At 54.0% G+C, this 9,857-nt stretch overlaps 1 long non-coding RNA gene across 1 annotated transcript in view; it reads right to left on the bottom strand.

Annotated features, from left to right (window-relative positions):
- Positions 1-3,480: 3,480 nt before the first annotated feature.
- LOC306659996 overlaps positions 3,481-9,857 on the bottom strand; it is a 46,108-nt gene continuing 39,731 nt past the window's right edge. Inside the window, exons 2-3 of the long non-coding RNA XR_013763521.1 lie at positions 5,944-6,246; positions 3,481-5,556 (exon numbers count right to left, since the gene is read on the bottom strand). This is a non-coding gene — a long non-coding RNA (uncharacterized lncRNA). The remainder of the gene's footprint in view (positions 5,557-5,943; positions 6,247-9,857) is intronic.

Raw genomic sequence — 9,857 nt, 5'->3', positions numbered from 1 at the left:
TTGTGGCCGCCCATGGTGCGGAGGATTCTGCCTTTGCTCCTTCCTCTGTACCCTCGCCACCGCCAGTGGGCAGGGGACCGAGACCTCCCCAGGACAGCTCCGTAGTCACAGGAGGCTGGCCTCTCTGCCGCCGCCTGACACTCAGGCCCCTCCCCGCACTCCCTCTGCACCCCGCAACTGTCAGCAGGTGGTCACTTTCCCCAGGGGCCTGAGGGTGGAGAGGCCGCTGGCCATCCTGGCACCATGCCTCTGAAACGGCATCTGTCCAGCAGGAAGGCTCCACCCGGCTTCTGCCTGGTTAAAAGAAAATAACCGCAAAATCGTCCTTTATTTTCATCTTTATTCTCCTGTATATTTTCAAAATGTCTGTGGAGTGTGAATATCGTAATTAACACACTACAGGGTGGCAGCTGCGGCCTCAGTGGTTGTGCCTCATTCTCAAACAAATGGGGATCACTGTCACCCAAGAGCAGAAGAGGGTCTGAGGAGGAAGAGCAGCGGCAGCCTCCAGGGACCCTAGCCCCTGCTCGGCTCTTTCTTCCAGCCTCCTGCCTTGTGCCTGCTGGCCCCCAGGAGGGGCTGCCTGTCACCTATGTGAACATTTGATGGTGGGGCCCAAATCTCTAGTCGAGTGTCACCTGACACCTCTTCCTGCTCAGGCTGTGTGGCTGCGCCCGGGACCTCACGTTCACTCTGGGTGTGGCATGGAGGATGGGCACGCGGGCAGGGGTCCTCAGGGCCTCTGCCTAGGTGGCTGGCTGACCAAGGGCAGTGTTGTGCAGCGGTTCACTCCCTCTCCCTGCTCCATCTGCTGGGCACCTGCCTTGGCCACGTGTGGCCCTACGCTGCTTCATGGGCGTCCCTGTTCCTGTCTTGGTCCCAATCCGCCAGCCAGGGCTCTCTTGGGACACCACATTACCCTCATGTCTTCCCCAGTCACAGCAAAGGCTGAATGCCTCCCAGGGAGCCACTGCCCAGTCATTTGTGCCACTGCCTCACACGTCTAAGACCTGAGCTGTCGTCCCTGAACCAGTGAGTGGCACTTGCCAAACGAATGTCATCCAACACCCAGTTTTTGTGGAAGGACCTCACGTCTTCCATCATGAGGTGAAGCACTGGATATTCTAAAATGGAAACCTTATGTGAACTACGGGTGGGAAGGTGCCAGCCTGTCAGTCTTCGAGGCTGGTGGCATCCAGTAAGCACCTGACGGGCTGCCTTTTCCAGAGCTGAGAACTGGGGATCTCGGAGGGGGAGATTCCTTCAGGACCAAGTTCATATCTGCCTAACATTAAGTCTGCGGTCATCGGTACTGGGCAGACGGGCTGGCGAATAAAATGGCTTTATGATTCATATCCCAGAGCACTTGTGCAGAATGAAACGCAGCAATTAGACAGAGTGCTCCAAACTGTCCCTGTGAGGGAATGTGGGAGGGACCCTGCTTCCCACACAAGTTTAATAAATGAGGTCACAGGCTACTTATATGTGCTCCTGGGCAGGTGTTTGGCTGAAGTGGGGACCAGCAAACATGTTTGTGAGACCCCAACCCTGTGCACATTTGGAGCATTTTATGATTTCGGAACAAGGCAGTTCAGAAGAAAAGCAAAAGAAAGAGCATTAATGGATGAAGAAAGCATTTTCCTTTTCATCTCTTGTAATTGTCTTCATGTAAAAACTGAAGAAATATAAACAGACTGTGGTACGTCCAGGCAATGGATTATTACTCAGCAATAAAAAGAAATGAGCTTGGAGCCATGGACAGACGGAGGATGCTAAACGCACGGCACTAAGGGGAAAGGCCAATCTGGAAAGGCTGAGTGCAGATGGCTCCTGTTGTACCCCAGCCTGCGAAAGGCAAAGGGAGAGATTGAAATGTGAACCTCTGGGCACCACCCACACCTTAGAACCAGGCCCCAGGTGAGCCAAGGTGAACCGGGCCTTTGGTCCACCACGCGTCAGCACTGCTCACCGTGTAGCCAGGGTGGCTCATCCATCCAAGGGGGCACAATAAGAAGGATTGCTAGGGTGGGGCTCTGGTTAGGGAGTAGGTGGGGATTCTGTGTACTCCCCCCTCAATTTCCTTCTTTCTTTTCTCTTTCTTTCTTCCTCATTTATTCATTTTTGTAAACCAAAAACTACACTAAAAAGTACAGTCTGTGAGTTTTTAACAAAGTGAAGCTAGCTCTTGGCCGCTTGGAATTTTCAGGGACCTGTTCTGTGCTCTCCGGGGACTCCTCCGGGCCCTGGGCTTCTGCCCATTTCCTGTTCTGCGTCTTGGTTCACAGTGCTGAGGGACTTCCCTGGAGGCAGGGAAGTTGGCCCCCGTGTGGCTCCCATGCCTCTCTCCCTGGGACCTGGGTACCAGGCCTGAGTCGAGCCCACTTCAGAGGTTTTGACCCTTATTCCACTCTGCTTTCCATGTTGTTCTTCTCAGCCATGTGAGTGCAGAAATTGTCCATTCCGCTGCACCTGATGTTGGGGGACCATGGCTTCTCCTTTCCTCAGGTGACTCATGTGGAATGGGAGAGAACAAAGATGTTTAGCAGTGACCTTTTCCCACATCCACAGTGGGCCCCACAGCACTGCCAGGAGGCGCTCTGGAAAACACGCCTGTAGGCAGCGGGGCCCCGCCACCCTTTACGTGCCAAGGTCTCTAACGGCCGGGGAAGATAATGGGAATGCATCCAGCCCTCCAGAGACTTGGTTAAAGGGATGAACCACGAACAAGGTAAGGGCTATGCTTTGGAAGAGGTGTGGGAGGAGGGATCTTGAGTCATAGTGGAAGCAGCAGGAGGAGCTGGCCAGCAAGCAGAGGGGAGAGAAGAGAAGCTTGGACAGTGCCCAGTGCGTGGCCACTCTCCTGCAGCCCTCCAGGCCAGGTCCCTGACCCCTATCCACCTGCTCCCCAGGTGGGACGTCAGGACAGTCCCTCAGCCTGCAGGTGAGGCTCCTGCCTTGCCCTGTGGTGGTACTCACCACAGGATCATTCACCCAGTGTTCTTTGGGTGCCATTTCCAAAGGCAGTAACGCTACAGAGGAGGATGCCCCTCAGCATGGCACTTGATGCTTCTAACCAATTTGTCATATGACATCAGAGCTGGAAGGGACCTCTGAAGCCCTCTGTACCTGCTAAGGCTTGAGGACCAGAGTCTTTGGGGACTAAGTCCAGACAAAGTTCCTGCACTACCGTGAAGTTTCTCCAAAGCAGGGCTGGGAGAGCAAAGACCTGGGAGCTACGTTCTCCTCTGGGCATATGCCAGTCTTGAGGGTAGGCAAGGACCCAGGAGCAATGAGAACGTACCGTGCCCAGGGCAGGAAAGCTGTTTTGGGGTGGGCTCACAAATGCTCAAGTACGTATGTGGCCTGGCTGTCCTCGGGACACTGCCCACTCTTCCTCATCGCCAGTCTCCCAGGTGAAGTGCCATGTGATATTTTCCACACTCCTCGGAAGGGTGGCTTTGACACACCTCCATGACTCCTGAAAAGACGTGGGTCCCTGGCGAGCAGCCTGAGGCCAGTCGTGCCCACTCAGCCAGGTGCCTTCATCCTGCCCGCACCTGCTTTGTGGGCACTGTTGGGGCTTTCTGAGTGTCTTACGAGTGTCCAGTTCATACTAGGAAGTGGTTGCAGCGTGTCCCTGGCACCTAGTAGACAGACGCTCTTCCCATGCCTCTGGGCGGGGCGGCTGCCAGCGCTGCTGATGGGGACGGGGTAACGGCTTCCAGTCAGCGTGACTGCGGAGGCCACTGAAACCGTCTCTAGGCAAAATGGAAGCAGAACAGGGCCATCAGCGCTCCACGTTCCCATCGGTTCTGTGGCTGTGAGGTGGGCATGGTGCCCGTGTGCCAGTCATGGCATTGCTATGGTGATGCTCGGGCTGGAGCCTCGCAGTGTGGACGGTGTTTTGTTGCTAGTGACCTTTGTAAAGGACCCTGCAGTGTAGGGAGAAAGGTGCTGGGTGGTGTCCGCTGGGCTGCTGGGCCTCACCCCCAGACCCTCAGTGGCAGAGGCTCTGGCCGGGGCATTTGTCCAGTTGTAGCCGTCAGGGGGCCAGAGCAACAGGGGCAGCACCCAAAGTAAGCGAGAACTCGCCTTGGAATGAGGAGGGGGTGAGCTGAGGTGACAGGCCACTGTTCCAAGGGGGCTGCACACTGGAGAGAACATTCTAGAGCAGAGCACATCTGCCAGTGGCCATGAAAGCAGCCAGCTGACTCCTGTATCCCTGGCTCTGTGAGTCCTTCCCAAGTGCAGACCTGACACTGGAGAAGAGAGCAGGTGGGGACAGCTAAGCCTGGGGAATGTGGCATGGCACTCCCGGGTGGGGACCTGCCCTCCGGTCTCTTCGTCCTCTGAGGAGGGAGGGCACACGTGCTGTCACTCGGTGCTGGCTCAGGTCCACTTCCCAGAACGTGTTCTTCCGCTTGCTCAGCTGTGGTGCTCTCTGAGAGCAGCTCAGATGGTACATCTATGACAAGATCCACCCCGAGAGCATGCTGCACCCCAAACCACACACAGAAAGGCCCACGGTGCCCCGTGCTGCGATCGTGTGCCACCTGCCTGCCCCTCTGCCATGAAGCCCTTGAGGGCTGGGGGCGTCTTCAGCTCCCCTGGGGCAGGGCCAGCTGCCTTCTGCTTCCTGGGTGCTCTGTACACATTCTCTGAGGAGGTACTGGAGGTGAGCAGCCTTGTGGGCACTCAGCAGGACACGGCACTGCAGCCCCCTCGGGAAATGGGTCCCACGTGGGATTGTGGCTTTGCTTTCCCACTGTTGGGCTAATCTTCCCCAAACACGCTTCCTGTTTTCTCATAAGTACCTCTTTCCCTCCATAATTATATTTTAAAAAGTGCTTCCTGTGCTTTGTGCTATTGATATGGGTTCTCTTAACCCTAAGAAGAAGCTGGCTTTTCGAGATGAACTTGTGGATGAGCCAGGCACGAGCCCAAGCTGTGGAGCGTGCACTGCTTGCACCTAGCACCGGGGCGTTTGCCTGCCATGCCTCTCAATCCCTCGTCTGCTACCCAGGGTGGGAGTGCAGGTTGATTTGTTCACTCCAGAGCTAATCCAAGGAGAGGCTGACTTTTTTGTGGTCTCTCATAATTTCAATAAAATGTTTGTTCAGTTTTGTTGGTTAGTCACAGATGACCCGACAAAAATGGATGTGTTATGCCACAGCCACCAAGGAAAGACGTCCCAGAACCCTAATGGCAGGAGAAAAAGCTGACCACACGAAGCCAGTAGTCAGCAAAGTGTCAGAATCTCTTTACATTAAGACCCCAATGTGAAAGAAGCGGGACGGTGGTTAGCTCTGCGTGGCAGGCCTCTGAATGAGCTTAATTCTCTTTTCTGTTTCTCTGGTTAGGGGGTTTTCCTGGGTGAACAGAGGTTTCTTTGTATCAAGTGGGGAAATCCACTTTAAAAAGTCTGGGACATCTGGTAAACCCTCACCCGCAGTTTTCTCCTTGTCCTCCACTATCGGGAGAGACAGAGGTCTTGGTGCACAGAAGCCAGAACATTCCTGTTCCTCTTCAGGGTCTCAGAAAGCTCCGCCACTGTGGCTGTGAAGGACAGGGACAGCTAAGCCACAGGACACGTAGCTTGGGAATCCTGAGGACGGGGACAGACAGGTGCCAGCAGCAAGGGAACATGATGAGCCCTGATCAGGGAGAGCGGGTTCCTGGAGGTAGGCGAGCAATCCGTGCTTCCCCAGGCCACTCGCACCCAGGTGAGCCGAGACCCCTCCAGGAGGACGGCTGAGTCCTGCTGTGGCAGACGCCTTGCTCACACAGCGGCACAGGGCTGCCTCCTCAGGTGGGGGCCTCGTTCTCTCCCAAGGAAGGAGCACACCAGGTGATGGGGCGCTGACCCAGGACTGAAGCTGGGCTCTCTGTGAAACCCACCAGCACTGCACACACTTAAAAAGGAGCAAAGAGGCTCCCAAGTGCCTGCTCTGTAGAGCCTGTGAGATAGACGGATGGTGTCTTCACCAGACTGTCCGGGAAACTGAGGCTGAGCCAGAGAGAGCCCGGGCCGCCACACGCACTTGCACCCTTACCACATGGCACCCATGCCCAGGCCACAGCACGTGGCCTCGTACCAGGCAGGTGCTTCTGAGCTTTGCCTCTGCCTGCGCCACCAGGCCAGGAGCTCAGTGGGTCTCAAGATGCTCTTTCTCCTCGGGTGAGCGTCAGCTTCATCCGACTTCAGGTGAAATGCAGCATTCTTTCTGCCGCTAACTTCACACAGTCCTGTGAGCAAAACAAAGAGAGGTCACATGTTCAGGGGATGGAAGATTATGAGAGAACTTAACTGGAACTGTCTCCAGTGGCTGGCGGCTCCGTCCCCAAACAGCACCAGAATGTTGGAGAAACGGAGTATGGCCTGAGGCCTGGGAAGGGGGCTCCATCCTCACTGGATCGCGCGTTGCCCTTTGCATGGCTGCACCTGTCCCCCTTCCGGCTGGCAGAAGTGCAGATTAGCTGCTCATCTCCCTGGAATCCTGGGTTCCTCAAAGCCTTGGAAACAAGACTACAACATGGCATGCAAATCCCTTCCGCCTTCACTTCCACACTAAACTGTGCTCGGCCCGGGATGCTGAGCGCTCTCCCTGTGTAGGAAGGGGATGAGTCTATGAGAGGGCCACAGACCGAGCAGGTCAACCGGGACAACCAGCCAGGGGAGCGAGGCCTGCCTGTGTGGCTGTCGTGCCAGTCACTCATATCTTGGTACTAAAGTTCTTCAGTTTATAGCCGCCATTAATGACTGGAAAGATGATACACTGGAGTGTCAGAATTTCACATTTTTTAATTCTATGGTGTAAATAGAAAGTTCAGTCCCTAAGTTTGTGTGACTCTGTGTTCCTAGAGGTATAAGAATGATGTGAGCTGATTGCTGAATTGTTGAGCAACAGGCCTAGAGAAGGACTGAAGATGGTGTCAAAGCCACTCTCTACAATCTGGGGAGGAAAGGGTCGATACGATTTTCTAACCTTTCATGGGCCTCAAGCTAGATCAGAGTGGAGACCCATCATCCATAGAACAGCTCTGTCACCGACTGGGAACATGGATGGAAAGAATTTTGGTTAAAGAAGTCTCACAATGCTAATGAAAGTAAATAATTCGTGAAATTCTTACAGATGTTGATTAATCAGCCACAAAATGAAAATCTAGAGAGTTGGAGAAGCTAATCATTTGGAGCATGCAAAGATGTCACTCTTCACATGTGGCTCACCAAGGGCCAGGGAAAGCACAGATGGACAATTAGCTTTCCGACTGGTCACCCTAACTTTTACTTTCAGTGACTTATCTCATCAGAACCAAAGGCTTAGACAGTAAAAGTAAAGCTGCCCTATCAGAACTCTCCCCCAGGAGAGTGGAGTTCTTTATTGATTCCTGGTGGTTAGTAGTTCCCCGTTGATTTAGTCCAGGGTGAGGGCTCAGAGTCTGAAAGATTACAGAAGAATTTTCATAAGAAATGCAATCATATGCTCTATTATCCAGGCTCTGTGCCAGGTTTTTAATCTCATTATCACATCAGAGATATGATTTTTAATATTGCATATGCCCGGGATTTGGCTAAAAACACAACCTCTGGAATAATCTAGAATACACTATAGTTAACTGCTTTGTCCTCAGGAGTGGGATGCATGTTTCCATCGCATCCACAAACAAGACCACGCTGAGAGAGGAGTCCCGGATTGCCGCTCCTGAGACTCGAAACAGGCAAAGCGAGACACAGATGACAAAGTGTCTGGAACCGAGCCCCACTCTGTCCTGGAGATGAGAGGACCATTTGAAAGAGCGGGGTGCCAACCCTCATCTGTTCACATTTTGCAGAAAGACATGCACGTCTCCTTATCCTGACCAACAACAGCATGTCCTCACCCACTGTGGGTTGAGAAGGTAGTTTCAGAAAACCTGACCTCTGACATTTTCTGCCTGTTCCACTCAAGCTCTTCATTTTTTGTCTCAACTGATGGAGCCACGGCCACATGTTATCAATCGGTCGCCCCCCACCCATGAGAGAGAGCTGCCCTTCCCACCCCAGGGTGCTGTCATGGTGAGGTCCGTGGTCAGGGTACAGGGCTGGACCCGCCACCACCATCCCCAGCTGAAGACATCAAGGAGATGCGTGGGGAGATGGAGAACGACGAGAAGCTGGGGTGTCCACTGGAGCATCTGTAACCTAGAGGATCACAGCAGTCCGTCAAGACCCTGACCTCCGGCCACCTCAAGGCATCACACCCCTGGTGCTCGCCTGGTCATTTGTTTTCAAATTATTTTTCATCAGCTGATCCTGTCCTCCAACAAATCTTAGGCAGGTCCCTAGCATTAGAAAACAAGTAGCTGGCCGCAGGGAGAACTGCCCTGATTAGAGCGGGCGTGGGCTGGGGCCCAGGCGGATCATTCTAGACGATTCTAAGAGATTTCAGCCAGGTAGCAACCCGAAACAGCACAGGGATTGCCAAGGTGCTGTGCAGGGATCCAGCTCATTAAGCACAAGTGCCATTAGAGCCCAGTCCCTCTGAGACACAGGGCACTGTGCTTCTGGTGTGATGTGGCATAGTGGCAACAGGAAGCACGTTTGGGGGGATGGTGAAGATGCAGAGGGAGCTGCGGTTCGATTCTGAAAACTTCCCACTAAATGGTCAAGTTGAGACACCAGGTGTCCAGGGATTCGCCTCTGTCCTTCTGGACGAGTTGCTCTGGTGAAGGGACACTTCATCCGAGAGCACGGGGAAACAGGCAGTTGGGTACATTTGTAGATAACGATACAAATTCGTTCTTGATTTTACACTGTGCACCTCCTTTGGAGCCTGGGAACCGCAACAAACCCCTCCTGCACTTGCCTCCTTCCCGCCTCTTTCTGGGGTACCTGGGAATTCCTCAGGGTCAGGAGGCCAGCTCCGTGCCAACACGGCTCCCTCAGCGTCTCTCAGGGCAACACTGCCTGTGGGAGTCCAAGCAAAGGCTCCCCCTCTCGAGGTCGACAGGACCAGTGTTAGAGCCTCTGGAGCAGAGGAAGTGGCAGAGTGGCCTTCCTCCTCCCGCCCACTCTGCTGCTTCCCGTCAGACACCAGTGACTGTGCAGGGGGCACTCGAGGGGCCAGTTTTCAGACGACATAGGCTGGGCTCAATCTACGCTGAAGTGGAGAGGTGCGGATCCGCACACGCGCTGCAGTGGTGTGACTGTCCTGGTTCGATGCTGTAATGTCGTTTTGCAGCATGTAACCACCGAGGGCAGCTGGGTAGTGGACTGGATTGGACAGCTCTTGGTATTTTTTTTTTTTTTTTTTTGCAACTTTTTGTCAATCTCTAATTATGTCAAATTAAATCACTTTTTCATTGGGATTTGGTATTTCTCTCTGTCTTCCTCCTGACCTGCCTCATCTCTGCAGCCTGGGGGCTGACAACAAGCGGCAGGAGACCTCAACCTGGAAGGGACACTGGAGCCCAAGGAGCTGCAGGACTCCTGCCTCCCCACCCTGTCTCCTCTGCCCATGCACGTCGAGCATGTGGACAGGGTGCTCCTGATTTGCGCTGCTGCTTCTGGGGTTTTGCATTCAGTCTCCACATGTCAGCCAGACCTCTCACGACAGATTCTTTTAAACACAGATTACCTTGGAGGAGAAGTACACAGAGATTTCAAGTTTTGGAGCGCATGCGTCCCAGGTAGGTCCCTGTGGCCACCACCAGAGGTAAACAGCTGCTCCTCTGTGGCTGCCCTTTGGCATGACGGGCAACAGATCCCCATCTGGGGATCTTCCTCCCCCAGTTTGTTTGGAGGTGTGGGAAATCTAGGTACTTTCCCCTCAGCAGGAAAGGTCTGTGCATCACAGAACGAGAGAAAGACCCAACGA

Source organism: Sciurus vulgaris (genome assembly GCF_902686455.1).
Source record: "Sciurus vulgaris genome assembly, chromosome: 4".
Lineage (NCBI taxonomy): Eukaryota > Metazoa > Chordata > Mammalia > Rodentia > Sciuridae > Sciurus > Sciurus vulgaris.
This window is presented reverse-complemented; position numbering and strand designations above follow the sequence as displayed.